The sequence below is a fragment of the Microcaecilia unicolor genome, chromosome 1 (assembly GCF_901765095.1).
Source record: "Microcaecilia unicolor chromosome 1, aMicUni1.1, whole genome shotgun sequence".
NCBI classification, from domain to species: domain Eukaryota; kingdom Metazoa; phylum Chordata; class Amphibia; order Gymnophiona; family Siphonopidae; genus Microcaecilia; species Microcaecilia unicolor.
The window spans coordinates 747,693,930-747,709,653 of NC_044031.1; the positions used below are offsets into that span (position 1 = coordinate 747,693,930).

The window sequence follows — 15,724 nt, forward strand, 5'->3', positions numbered from 1 at the left end:
GGTCCGTCCCGGGTGCACACCGCTGGGGGGTGCTGCGTCGCACGCCTGCTTCCCCGAGTTCGCTAAACTTCGTTCGTTCGCTGCAGCTCCCTCTGCCCCGGAACAGGTTACTTCCTGTTCTGGGGCAGAGGGAGCTGCAGCGAACGAACAAAGTTTAGTGAACTCGGAGGAGCAGGCGCGCGCCGCGGCACCCCCCCTCTCCAGCAGCGTGCACACGGGGGGGGTGTCAATTCGCCGGAGGGGGGTGTCATTTAGCGGGGGGGCACGCTACACCCGGGGGGGGGGGCGCATCGGCACTCTGCCCCGGGTGCCATCCAGGCCAGGAACGCCACTGTCATAAGCATTATGTACATCAGCTTGTAATGGGTCATACAGTGCATAGGCAGCTACTGCAGGATTTCTTTCAGTTAAAGCAGTTTCAATCAATCAATCATTGAACCAGACCTCTAATGCAGGGAATTATGCAGCATCCCATAAGCACAAATACAGCAGTCTCCAAAGGCACTATCTAACCATCCTGCAAGTTCATCAGCTAAAGTAGAAAGGCCCTATTAAAGCTTTAGTAATTATGTCGTCTGGGGCGGTATTGTTAGGAATGAATGTACAGCATACTAATTGTACAGCATTGGGTGCCCAACAATACACAGACTCCGCCTTCTTTTGCAAGAATTCGGTCAAGAGCCATGCGGTTTTCCCAAGCCATCCGGCTTGTGGCATCTAATTGTTCAGCAATACCTTCAACAGCATCTCTAGTGTAATTTATGAACCGCTGTTGATTGTAATAAATGTAATGTTCTTGTTGATGGTAGACCACCAAAAGATTGTGGACTCAAAGCCAGCAGCAATCTGATTGCGCGCTTTAAACTCATCTGGCACCCCCCTAGGAACTCCAATAGAATCAATATAGATTCTGTCATCAACAGAACTTTGAATCTTCCGCTTCATCCTGGTGGGGGCTGGTGAGTTGACACGCTGGGCTGCTATGGTGATGGGAATAACTAATTGGACTAAGGCACCTTGTACTTGCCAGTATGAAGGCAGGGTTGGCTACAGGGTCTCAGTGCCATAAGGATTATAAGCAAAAATGGATTGTGGTGTGTCTGAAGCACACATATAGACAGGGTACGCTGCCATTCTACATTACCACATGTGACAGTACAGACATCAAATTGAAGTATCACTGGTTGGGAGCTTAGAACTAACCTAAAGGTGTATTTGGTAAGTGTTAAGCTACATGTCATCAGGGTCAGTGACCTCAAAATCTTGTGTGTGAGTGAAATCAACTATGGCGATAAGACCAAGGGCTAAGAAATGGGTAATATACATATTTGTTAGTATGGTGGTTCATAATGTTGATAGCAATTGATCAACAGATAGCTGAATCAATGCATACAGGAATGGGAGTGGAGTGGAGGAGTGGCCTGGTGGTTAAGGTGGTGGACTCTGGTCCTGGGGAACTGAGGAACTGAGTTTGATTCCCACTTCAGGCACAGCTACTTGTGACTCTGGGCAAGTCACTTAATCCTCCATTGCCCCAGGTACAAATAAGTATCTGTATATGTAAGCTGCATTGAGCCTGCCATGAGTGGGAAAGCGCGGGGTACAAATGTAACTAAAATAAAAATAAATAATGTTGATAGCAATTGATCAACAGATAGCTCAATCAATGCATACAGGAATGGGATGGTTATGGCTCCCATGATAGAGGAAGAGGGTCCTACAAGATCAACAAGCTCAAACAGTTCAGGAATCCTGTTTCCAACCTGTCTAAGAAAGTACCAAGGTTCCCGATCTCTTTCTTATACTGCATAAGTGATGAGCCAAAAAAGAAAAATAAACAAGAAAACAATACTAACCTATGAGTAACTAACCAGCTCATTTTCGAAAGTGATCGCCGGCCATCTTCCGACACAAATCAGGAGATGGCCGGCGATCTCCTGAACCCAGCCAAATCGGTATAATCGAAAGCCGGCTTTACTTGGTCCCTTTTTTTTCACGACCAAGCTTCAAAAAAGAGCCCTAACTGACCAAATGACCACCGGAGGGAATCAGAGATGACCTCCCCTTACTCCCCCAGTGGTCACCAACCCCCTCCCACCCAAAAAAAAAAACAACATTTTTTTTTTGCCATCCTCAAATGTCATACCCAGCTCCCTAATAGCAGTGTGCAAGTCCCTGGAGCAGTTTTTAGTGGGTGCAGTGCACTTCAGACAGGTGGACCCAGGCCCATCCCCCCCCTACCTGTTACACTTGTGGTGGTAAATGGGAGCCCTCCAAAACCCACCCAAAACCCACTGTATCCACATGTAACATAGTAACATAGTAGATGACGGCAGAAAAAGACCTGCATGGTCCATCCAGTCTGCCCAACAAGATAAACTCATATGTGTATACCTTACCTTGATTTGTACCTGTCTTTCTCAGGGCACAGACCGTATAAGTCTGCCCAGCAGTTTTTCCTGCCTCCCAACCACCTGTCCCGCCTTCCATCACCGGCTCTGGCACAGACCGTATAAAAGTCTGCCCTCCCCTATCCTCGCCTCCCAACCACCAACCCCTCTTCCCCCCACCTGCTCTGCCACCCAATTGTAGCTAAGCTTCTGAGGATCCAAGTATATAAAGTCTATAATACAAGTATTAAGCCATTTGGATAACATCCTGTACAGATACTGGTTCCTGAAAATCAAGTGAACTCTCTGACAATGATTCATCAAAATGACTGCTTAAACCCCCAGGGATGACTAAGTTTAACGTTCCAAGCTTACAGCTGAAATCGCCCAAGTAGGATGATTGATTGAAAGATTAGTATCTTGTGGAGCCCAATAGACCAGCTAAATGCATCCCAGCAAATTTCCTCCTCCCCCCCACCATTTTCGGTAATAAACATTCAGCCCCGAGTTAGACAATCCTTAAATCACAAACATGAAAACTCTGATGTGCAGTGATTACAGTTTCTTGTCCCTTTCTAATGAAATAGTAAACATCTCCCAATCTCGGCTAAGCTTCTAAGGAATGGATCCTCAGAAGCTTAGCCGAGATTGGGAGGCGGGGCTGGTGTTTGGATGGTGGGGCCAATGCTGGGCAAGACTTTTACGGTCTGTGTCCTGAAAATGGCAGATACAAATCAAGGTAAGGTATGCACAAGAAGTAGCACATATGAGTTTATCTTGTTGGGCAGACTAGATGGACCGTGCAGGTCTTTTTCTGCCGTCATCTACTATGTTACTATGTTATCTCATAGCCTACTGACTTCCTTCTTCACAACCAAGGGAGCAGACTTTAGCTGTGTTTCAGTAAAACCTATATAATCTCGTTTTTTAAAATCTAAAATAAGTCCTGAATAGTCGCAGCGGAGACAGGAACAGACTGGAGCAGTCTTATCCTAAGATGAGCTTTGGCTGAGCGGAGGCAGGAACAGACTGGAGAAGCTTTATCCCAAGATGGGCTTCGGTTGAGCTGAGACAGTAACGGACTGTGGCACTGAAGCAACAAGACAGGAACCAAGGGGAGCCCAGCACCACAGGAGCCAGCAACAAGCAGGAAATGAGGCAGATGTGAAGGCAAGGAGCTGCTGAACCAGCGGGTTTAAATCTCACTCCCCTGCCTGATGTCATCTGCTGGTGCCCTCCCTGGCATGCAGAAGGATGTGCCCAAAGCGCATGCACCTGCCTAAGGTCCCAGCTGCCGAGAGAGCCTGGGAGTGTACAGCGAGTACTGCAACCATCTGCATCCTGCTTGGAATGGCCACATGGCAGAACTGCGGCCCCTGTGGTGCGGTAAGTGCGGCGGCAGCTGTGATAATTACTATATTCATCGGTACTATACGTATAGAAGAGGATTTTGGAAAGGATGTACAAATCAGAACCGAGACATCCACGTCATGACTTCTTGTTCCGGTAGCTCTTTGAAACAGGATCTGCCAATGTTTCGTCACCAATTTGCTATATTTTGTGAACGCATGAATAAACACGCATAAAGGTGAGACAGTTGATGTAGAGTAACTCGATTTTCAGAAAGGTTTTCACAATGTAAAAAGCCATGGGATAGGAAGAGAATTGGGAACTGGTTAAAAGAGAGAAAACAGAGAATTGGGTTAAGGACTAAATTCTATGTATGGCACAAAAAAAAGCAGCATTGAAAAACCCCATTAAGCGCTATCTATAACATACATGATAGTAACATATTAGATGACGGCAGTCTGCCCAACAAGATAAACTCATATGTGCTACTTTTTGTGCTACTTTTTGTGTATACCCTACCTTGATTTGTACCTGTCCTCTTCAGGGCACAGACCGTATAAGTCTGCCCAGCACTATCCCCGCCTCCCAACCACCAGCCCCGCCTCCCACCACCGGCTCTGGCACTTAAAGTTAAGCATAGTTTATAGAATAGCGCTTATGCCCAGGAACATTGACTACGGTACAGTATAGGGGTTGTAGTGCTTCAGTGTGCGAAGGAAGAGCGGGACTTGGGGGTGATTGAGTCTGACGACCTTAAAGCTTTCAAACAGGTAGAAAAAGCAACGGCCAAAGCCAGAAGGATGCTTGGGTGCATAAAGAGAGGCATGACCAGCAGGTCTCTGGTGAGGCCTCAATTGGAGTACTGCGTGCAGTTCTAGAGACCGCACCTACGGAAAGATATAAACAGGATGGAATCAGTCCAGAGGGTGGCTACAAAATTAGTAAGCGGTCTTGAATGCAAAAATGATAAGAACAGGCTTATGTACCTCAACATGTATAATACGCTGGAAGAGAGGAGGGAGAGAGGAGACATGATAGAGACGTTTAAATATCTCAAGGGCATTTATGTACAGGAAGAGAGCCTTTTTCAAATGAAGGAGAGCTCTGGAATGAGGGGGCATATGGCAAAGGGAATAGGCTTAGGAGTAATCTAAGGAAGTACTATTTCACAGAAAGGGTGGTGGAGGCGTGGAATGGCCTCCCGATGGAGGTGGTGGAGTCGAGGACTGTTCCAGAATTTAAAAAGGCATGGGATAAGCATGTGGGATCGCTTAGGAACAGGAAGAATTAGGGGTTACAGAGGATGGGCAATTGGGCAGACTGGATGGGTCATGTGGCCTTTATCTGCCGTCATGTTTCTATATTTCTATTTAGGCATGGCCAACAGAAACGTGGTGCAAATGCTCCTGCCTAAATTAGGTACTGATCCCACCTCATTCTGTAATTTCACAACCAAACGGAACACCCCCAATCCACCCATGACCCTCCCATTTCCACACCCCCTTTTTTGCTGGGAGGCGGGGCTAGTGCTAGGTGGACTTCTACGGTCTGTGCCCTGAAAATGGCAGATACAAACAAGGTCAGGTATACATATAAAGTAGCACATATGAGTTTATCTTGTTGGGCAGACTGGATGGACCGTGCAGGTCTTTCTCTGCCATCATGTTACTCATGTTACATAAAACCTGAGTTGATCAGTTCCAATATACACACATCTAGTCATTAGTCTCTTCATAAAGGTGGTTAATAAATCCCAATAAATAAATATAATATAATCATATTAATTTACAGAATAGAGATCGTAAACTCCTATGGACAGCCTGATGGGCTCCCTCTATGAAGCCAGGCCCAACTCACCTTCAGTTGACTGACTATCAATCCAAGCAGATGTGAAAAATCCCTCATGTTCGAGTTGAGGGATCCCTTGATGACATATAGTTGCACCAAATAAAAAAAAGCTTCATATGCAATATTGTAACATAAAGACCTTTGAAAGTGGGAGTACCTGTTATGCGTCGCTGTATAGTATTTTGCACTGGCAGCAGGGGTAGAGCTGACGTTTCCTGGTTGACCTGCCCTTTTCTCATCCCTACTGTCGAAGGAAAACAGAATGTGTGGTGGTGCTGTTTAAACTCAAAATTATACCAAGAGCAGCTGGTTATTCATCCAGATTCACAGAGTGGGTGTGGGATGCTGCTCAAAGGATTAGCTGCTCAAGTGCTCACCTCCCTGTCCCTTGATTACTGCTGAGATTAAGGTCTGAATAGGGTGGTAATTACAGCCAGAGTTGGCAGTGTATACCCACTTTTGCTGCAGTGCACCCACTACATTTCCGTTTGCCTGATTGGAGCATGAGTAGGGGCAACGATTGTAGGGAAGGATCACCTCTAGGTACCTTTCAGAAAGTGGCCAACTTCAAGTGTTTATTTGTAATTAGGACTGAGCAAATGTTTTTCCAAATATAAAAAGTACTGCTGACCTGGCAGGACTCTGCATTAGAAACACACTATAACTCTGTTCTGAACTTGTGTGTTTTGTCTGCTCCGTTTTTAGAAGGATGTATTCCACGAATATCCAAAGGCTTCGTTGGGAGCTATATTGATAAAAATAAGCATTGCTCACTAGAAAGGCTGAGTCCATCTAAAAGAAGAAACATACTTTCACAACACACTAAAGGAACCTTTTACTAAAGTACATTAAGCAGTTAGGGGTAGATTCAAGAAAGTGTGCCAAAAGTTAGACATGAAAAATATGGGCATTAAGCGTTATAGAATATGACATAAGCCAGCATGTCTGCACCTAACATTAGGAAAAAACAATTATGCCATGTCAAAGGCTGCTGTAAATAGCTGCGCCTAAGATGTCAATTAAGTGCTTGTTAACACTAATAATTTATTTATTTTATTTATGCATTCTTTTATCCCACTATTATCCAAAAACAAGTTTTGGCTCAAAGTGGCTTACAATTTACATTTTGGTGGAGTTACAATAGTGTTGTGCAGTATTGAGAGGGCATCTATAGTACTACTACTACTACTAATTATCACTTCTATAGCGCTACTAGACGTATGCAACGCTGTACACTTGAACATGAAGAGACAGTCCCTGCTCGACAGAGCTTACAATCTAATTAGGACAGACAGAACAAACAAGAGATAAGGACAAAGTGTAGCAAGATTCCGGAATCTCAAAGAGTGGCAGGATTCCAGAATCCCAGAGACTACTACTACTTAACATTTTTATAGCGCTACTAGACGTATGCAGCGCTGTACACTTGAACATGAAGAGACAGTCCCCGCTCGACAGAGCTTACAATCTAATTAGGACAGACAAACAGAATAAACAAGAGATAAGGCCAAAGTGTAGCAAGATTCCGGAATCTCAAAGAGTAGCAAGATTCCATGCAGAATCCCAAAGAGTAGCAAGATTCCAGAATTCCAAAGTGTACCAAGATTCCGGAATCCCAGAGATTACTACTACTACTACTTCTTATCATTTCTATAGCACTACTAGACGTACGCAGCGCTGTACACTTGAACATGAAGAGACAGTCCCTGCTCGACAGAGCTTACAATCTAATTAGGACAGACAAACAGGACAAATCTATAGTTTGTGTGGTTATTCATAGAGTTTTTGAAGAGATAGATTTGAAGTGGAAAAGGTAGTGGCAGCTTTTGTGTTCAATTGTAGAGTTTTGGTGATATTTATTCATATAGTTTTTGAAAAGGTAGATTTGAAAGGAAGGCGATATCTTTCTGATTAGCTGTAGAATTACCAATAATTGACCCAATTAAGTTAAATTCTGGCTAATGTTTTGGCATCATAGATAGAATTTGGGGTATAGCACTTACATGCTAAGATTATAGAATAGCATCTAAGTGCAGTTAGTCTCATAATTGCAAATTAGGGCCAGTTAGTGCCAATTAACTCTATGATTATTGGTTGTTAGTATTAATTCACACCTAATTAGCCAATTAAGCTGTACACATAGCTGGCAATATTCTATGCCCTGAGCATGCAATTTTAGAACATAAGAGTAGCCATACTGGGTCAGACCAATAGTCCATCTAGCCCAGTATCCTGCTTCCAACAGTGGCCAATCCAGATCGCAAGTACCTGGCAGAAACCCAAATCATGGCAACATTCCATGCTACAATCCAAGGGCAAGCAGTTGCTTCCTCATGTCTGTCTCAATAGCAGACTATGGACTTTTCCTCCAGGAATTTATCCAAACCTTTTTAAAACCCAGGTTACGCTAACCACTGTTAACACATCCTCCAGCAAACAGTTCCAGAGCTTAACTATTTGTTGAGTGAAAAAATATTTCCTTCTATTTGTTTTTGAAGTGTTTCCATTTAACTTCCTTGAGTGTCCCCTAGTCTTTCTACTTTTGGAACGAGTAAAAATTCGATTTACTTCTACTCGTTCTACACCACTCAGGATTTTGTAGACCTCAATCATACCTCCCCTCATCCGTCTCTTTTCCAAGTTGAAGAGCCCTAACCTCTGTAGCCTTCCCTCATACGAGAGGAGTTCCATCCCCTTTATCATTTTGGTCGCTCTTCTTTGAACCTTTTCTAATTCAGCTATATCTTTTTGAGATATGGCGACCAGAACTGAACGCAATACTCAAGGTGCAGTCACATTGTGGAATGATACAGAGGCATTATAGTATTTTCAGTCTTATTTACCATCCCTTTTCTAATTCTTAGCATCCCGTTTGCTATTTTTTTGCCACCGCCATACATTGAGCAGAATATTTCAGCGTATTATATACAATGACACCTAAATCTTTTTCTTGAGAGTTGACCTCCAAGGTGGACCCTAGCATCAAGTAACTATGGTTCGGATTATTCTTTCCAATGTGCATCACCTTACATTTGTCCACAATCAATTTCATTTGCCATTTGGACGCCCAGTCTTCCAATTTTCTAAGGTCATCCTGCAATATTTCACAGTCCACACATGTTTTAACAACCTTGAATAGTTTTGAGTCATCTGCAAATTTAATCACCTCACTCGTCTTTCCAATTTCCATATCATTTATAAATATGTTAAATAGCACTGGTCCCAGTACTGATCCCTGTGGCACTCCACTGTTCACCCTCCTTCATTGAGAGAAATGACCATATAAACCTACCCTCTGTTTTCTGTCCAATAACCAATTCCTAATCCACACCAGAACACTGCCTCCTATCCCATGACTCTTTAATTTTCTCAGGAATCCCTCATGAGGAACTTTATCAAAAACTTTCTTAAAATCTAGATACACTACATAAACCTGCTCAACTTTATCCACATTTATTCACACATTCAAAGGAATGAAGCAAATTTGTGAGGCAAGACTTCCCTTGGCTGAACCCATGCTGACTCCGTCCCATTAAACCATGTTTTCTACGTGCTTCGTAATTTTATTCTTTATAATAGTTTCTGCTATTTTGCCTGGCACTGACGTCATGCTTACCAGTCTGTAATTTCCTGAATCATCCCTGAAACCCTTTTTAAAAATCGGCATCATATTGGCTACCCTCCAATCTTCAGGTACTACAGATGATTTTAACGACAGGTTAAATATTACTAACAGCAAATCAGCAATTACATGCTTGAGTTCTTTGAGTACCCTTGGATGTATGCCATCTGGTCCAGGTATTTTACTATGCACGAAAATGTTAATGCAAGATTATAGAATGAGGGGGATAAGCTGTGGTATGGAACTTTTCTGAGTAGTAACTTCAGGGAACATGTTGGGCAAATCCCCAACAGTTACTGCACAGTATTTTGCATTTACTGTACCTTTTAATTAGTCTTCTGTTGAGATAGACATGGGGGAAGCCACTGGGATTGATTGCATGGAATCTTGCTACATTTTGGGATTCCAGAATCTTACTACATTTTGGGATTCCGGAATCTTGTTACTGTTTGGGATTCTGGAATCTTGCTACTCTTTGGGATTCCAGAATCTTGAGACTTTTTGGGATTCTGTCAGGTACTTGTGACCTGGATTGGCCACCGTTGGAAGCATGATATTGGTCTAGATGGACTATTGGTCTGACCCAGTATGGCTATTCTAATGTTCTAATTATTGTTGATAAAGCATGGTAAGTGCAAAAGATTTCTACCCTTTAGTTAAAGCGTCCCATAATTTTTGACACAGTAAAAATTAGTGTTCCTGGAGCAGGAGAGTGGAATATAACTTGGTCAGGGGAAAAAAATCTATCCACATATGTGGAAGTTTAAAAAATATATGTATGTAGCCAAAGTATTTTTCTTATGAGGTAAAGCGCATACCTATTTTTATTTCTACATAACCACCTGATCTGCAAACACCAACTGATAACATTCCATTGTATTTCCCATGTAACACTCATAGTAGAAGCTATGGCTCTTTCTGAGAGAAGAGTTAGTATATGTCATAGCCTGGTGTGGCTTTGGTTGATCTAGTTCAAGATAATGGCTTAAAATGAGTAGTAGGGATGGGATGGGAGATAGCTATAATAATATGGTGACAATCTTATAACGGGGATGGGCCTGGGTCCGCCTGCTTGAAGTGCACTGCACCCACTAAAACTGCTCCAGGGACCTGCATACTGCAGTGATGGAGCTGGGTATGATATTTGAGGCTGGCAAAAAATATTAAAACAATTTTTTTTGAGGGTGGGAGGGGGTTAGTGACCACTGGGGGAGTAACATTAGTAACATAGTAAATGGCGGCAGATAAAGACCTGTACGGTCCATCCAGTCTGCCCAACAAGTTAAGTAAGGGAAAGTCATCCCTGATTCCCTCCGGTGGTCATCTGGTCAGTTCAGGCACCTTCTTGTGGCTTGGTCGTAAGAAAAAAAAGACCAGGTAAAGTCGTCCAAGTGTTCGTCAGGGACGCCCTTGTTTTTCTATTATTGATTTATTACATTTTTATCCCACATTTTCCCACCTATTTGTAGGCTCAATATGGCTTACATAGTACCAGAGACTACCCATGTGCCTAACACATGGGTCGAGGACGCCCATGTGTTAGGCACACCCAAGTCCCGCCTTTGCTATGCCTCCAACATGCCCCCATGAACTTTGGTCGTCCCCGCGATGGAAAGCAGTTGGGGACGCCCAAAATCGGCTTTCGATTATGCCGATTTGGGCGACCCTGTGAGAAGGACGCCCATCTTGCAATTTGTGTCGAAAGATAGGTGTCCTTCTCTTTCGAAAATAAGCCTGAGAGTCAGCCACTTTTTAACATGGCTTAGTAAAAAGATCCCTTATTGAGCTATTGAGCATGTTTTTTATATGTGTGTATATATGTTTTTATATGCTGTAAGCACACATAATTCCATCATTTGGTTCTCTTACATTTTGCATGCTGTTGTAGACTATATATGGTATATATGTTCTTATTGTGATTACATGATTGATTATTTGTTGTACTGTATCCCTGAAGCAACCCCTGTGCAGACGAAACGTGGATCACGTCGAGTGATATTTTAATAAAGACTTTTTTAATAATAAAAGTGTTTGTGTTGGATTCGCTCTTTGTTGTATCAACTCACCAATGATTTGTACAGGGGCAGCAACATCCACTTTCTTCTGCTGGTTATACCCCTCTCTGTGCAGTGTAGCATCCTTTTGGCCGTGGCCACCGCCTTGTCACATTGTTTCATCACCTTGAGATTCTCAGACACCATCACCCCAAGGTCCCTCTCCCGAGCTGTGCTTATCAATCTCTCTCCTCCTATTTTGTACATCTCTTTCGGATTTCTACACCCCAAGTGCATCACTATGAACTTCTTCACATTAAATTTTAACTGCCAGACCCTAGACCATTTTTCCAGTTTTTGGAGATCTCTTCTCACAGTTTCTACTCCCTCCAGGGTATCCACTCTGTTGGCTATCTTCTTGTCATCCACAAAAAGGCAAACGTTTCCTTCTAACCCTTCAGCAATGTCTCTCAGAAATATATTAAACAGAATCGGCCCCAGTGCCGACCCTTGAGTCAATCTACTACTTGCCTTCCTTTCCTCTGACCGAATTTCATTTACCACCACCCTCTGTCACCTCTCAATCAACCGTTTCCAATCCAGTTCACCACTTTGGGTCCTAAGTTCAGCCATCTTAGCTTATTCAAGAGTCTTCTGTGAGGAACTGTATCAAAGGCTTTGCTGAAATCGAAGCAGATTAATCTAGCGCAGGTTCACCAAGTCAAAAATATCAATCAGATTCACTCAGCAAGATTTTCCTTTGCTAAAGCCATATTGCCGCAGATCCTGCAACCCATTGGATTCTAGAAAGATAACTATCTTTTCCTTCAGCAGCGACTCTATTATTGTTCCTACTACTGACGTGAGGCTTATTGGCCTGTAGCTTCCCACCTCTTCCCTGTCCCCACTTTTGTGAAGAGGGGCCACATTTGCTCATCTCCAATCCTACAGAACCTTGCCTGTTCCTAAACATCTATTTTAAAAAATCCTTAAGAGCATAGGTGGTCGGTGGCCCAACTGTTTGGGGAGGCTAAAGGGGGCGGGGTTAGGGGTGGGGCCAGGGGTGGAGCTTAAATCCATAATTGTCTGATAACACACAGAAAAAGTAAATAAATAAAAAGAAAAGTCACAATTAATACCTTTTATTAAATATAGATATTAATCATATGTCAAAGAATAAAGTGGTTGCTCAACTGCAAAACACTGTGCACAACTTTGTGCAAAAACACACTCAGAACCTTACTGTACCATAAATATTACACTGGGCAGAACCTAATACACCAATATACCACCCATACGGAAAATGCAGACGGTCAACAATATGAAACAAGGGATCATATCATCACAATTCTCATGTAGAGCCACAAAACACCCTAATTCATGTTTAATGTGGGATAAAATGCCATAAATCAGTAAATAAATATAAACTTTGAATGTTGAGCACCTGATTCTCAAAGTGGACATATTCCAAACACTACAATGAAAATAAAATGATCTTTTCTACCTTTGTCTGATCATGCTGGCCCACTGTAACATCTTCCAAGATCAGGATGTTCTCCTTGTTGGTCTGGATAGCCTGTGTTGTCCAATTAAGAGAGCCCGTGATGAGAACAGTTTTGTCAACCACTGAAAATTTGTGATGCATGTACCCCGTATGCTGGTCATGCCGCACTGCGATACCTGCTTTCCGCAACACTCCGACCTGCGAGCCTTTCACCGCCATGTAATCGGAGTCGGCGATGAGGCGGACCCGCATGCCCCACCTGTGCAGCAGCAGTACGGTCCGCACCAGCTGCGGGTTGGAGAAGGAGAAGATGCAGAGCTCGAGGCTGCGGCGGGCCGACAACAGGTGCAGCATGAGGCGGCTCAGCGAGCTCGAGGCGTGCGGCAGGCCGCAGGAGCAGCGCAGGGGCCGACTTGGCCGCAGCAGCGCTTCGGTGCACGTGGGTGGTGCCGGGAAGAACAGCACTTCGGACACCGAGCACCACTCTTGCCGCCCCCGCAGTACGAACAGCAGGAGCCGAGTGATGCTCTCCAGCCCCAGCACCAGCAGCAGCGACGCCAGGCCCAGCGCCTTCCATGAGGCCGCAGTAGCCCACATGATCAAGATTGGGCTGGGGAGGCTTAGCCTCCCCAAGCCTCTTATACGGGGCGCCTATGCTTAAGAGTTAAGGGTCATGGACTTGATATACCACCGTTCTGTGGTATATCAAGTCCATGACCCTGTGGTATATCAAAGTGGTTTACATATTCTATGCAGGTACTTTCTCTGTTCCTACTGGGCTCACAGTCTGTTTTTGTACCTAGGGCAATGGAGGGTTAAGTGACTTACTCAGATCACAAGGAGTTGCAGTGGGAGTTGAACCAAGTTTCCCAGGTTTTCAACCCATAGCACTAACCATTAGGCTACTCCTCCAGTCAGGATTTCTCTTAGCTACCTCAGTAACCTGGGATGTATACCATCGAGCCCCATACTTTGTTCACTTTCAGATTTTCAAGTTGTTCATAAATGTTTTCTTTTGTGAACAGTGCAATATCCTCTCCATTCCCAGAAATACCCTCGGCAGCTGACCACAGTCCTTCTTCAGGACTTTTTCTGTGAACACCGAAGAGAAGTATTTGTTTAGCACATTCACTTTATACTCATCACAGCTGTTCTCTACTACAGCTAATCATTTCTATAGCACTACTAGGCATACGCAGTGCTGTACACTGGACATGAAGAGACAGTCTCTGCTCAACAGAGCTTACAATCTAATTTGGACAGACAAACAGGACAAATAAGGGATAAGTGAATTACTAAAATGGGAATGATAAAACATGGGTACTGAAAAAGTGAGTAAGTGTTACGAGTTAAAAGCAGCATCAAAAAGGTGGGCCTTTAGCCTAGATTTGACGATGGCCAGAGATTGAGCTTGACGTACTGGCTCAGGAAGTCTATTCCAGGCATATGGCATCTGGAGTTAACAGTGGAGGAGAAGGGTGCAGATAAGAGAGATTTACCCAGTGAACGGGTGTAGGGAGAGATAAGAGTGGAGAGGTACTGAGGAGCTGCAGAGTGAATGCATTTGTAAATCAATAAGAGGAGTTTTAACTGTATGTAGAAATGGATAGGGTGCCAATGAAGTGACTTGAGGAGAGGGCTAATATGAGCATAGCAACACTGGCAGAATATAAGTCATGCAGCAGAATTTTGAACAGATTGAAGGGGAGAGAGATGGCTTAGTGGGAGACCTGTGAGAAGCAAGGTGCAATAGTCTAAGTGAAAGGTGATAAGAGTGTAGATAAGGGTTCTGGTAGTGTGCTCAGAAAGGAAGGATGAATTTTGGTGATATAGAGAAAGAAATGACAGGTTTTAGCAGTCTGATGAATATGTGCAGAGAAGGAAAGAGAGGAGTAGAAGATGACCCCAAGGGTTTAGTACGCCTTACAGAACAGGGAATGGGAGGAGAAAGAGTATCCAGAGCAGAGGAGAGAGTAGTATTATAGAAAGAGACAGCCTCATTGACAGACTTGGATAATATAGTAGTTGAGAAGAGATTTGAAACACTGGAGGACAGACTAGAAGGGTCAATAACCTGAAGATTCCTAAATGTATTGATGGGACTGGGGGAGAGGGTGTTTAAGTGTGAAAGTTATCAGATGATGGTCAGAGAGGGGAAACGCAGAGGTGCAGAGTGTGAGCAGTTGGAGAAGAAGATAAGATCAAGACAGTGGTCATTCTGATGAGTGGGGGTAGTGGAGCACAGTTGAAGATTGAAAGAGGATGTTAAAGCGAGAAACTGAGAAGCATCATTAGCATGAATGTTAAAATCCCCAAGAATGTGGGAAGGAAATGAAGGTTCAAAAAAGAAGAAAAGTCAGGCGTCACAGTCAGTGAGAAAGGAAGAAAGGGACCTATCAGGAGATTGATAAATTACTGCTACTTGGAGAGGCAGAGGTTTGAATCGATGGATGGAATGGACTTTGAAGGAAGAAAAGCAGTGAGAATGAGGTGGAAGAAGATGTTAAATCTACAGGAGGGTGAAAGTAGTAGCCTAATACCACCTCTGCGGTCAACCAGATGAGGAGTATGGGAGAAAAGGTAACTTCCATGAATAGGGCCACGGCTGAAGCAGAGTCTTTGGGGCGAAGCCACGTTTTAGTTAGGGCAAGCAGAGAGTACGAGAAATAAAGAGGTCGTGGATGTAGGAAAGTTTGTTTCAGACATAGCAGGCATTCCACAGAGCACATGAGAAAGGGAGAGGAGAGGAACAGAAATTAGATTGGAGACATCACGATGTGACCTGCATGAATAGGATGAGAGCTGATATGGAGGACCAGGATTGGGATTGATATCCCCAGCAGACAGCAGGAGAAGGACCAAGAAATTACGGAGAAGAGTAGGAAAGGCATGATGACAATGATGAAGGCAAGATGTACTCAGAATGGAGATGGTTGAACAGAAGAAAGGAAATGCTGAAGGATGAGAACTGAGAAGAAGGAAGAAGACAAAAGAGATGGTAAGATGATGAAAGCAG

General features: G+C 43.8%; 1 pseudogene; it reads right to left on the bottom strand.

Moving 5' to 3' along the window:
* LOC115462666 overlaps nucleotides 1–13,305 on the bottom strand; it is a 91,782-nt pseudogene extending 78,477 nt beyond the window's left edge.
* Between the last annotated feature and the right edge of the window lie 2,419 nt (nucleotides 13,306–15,724).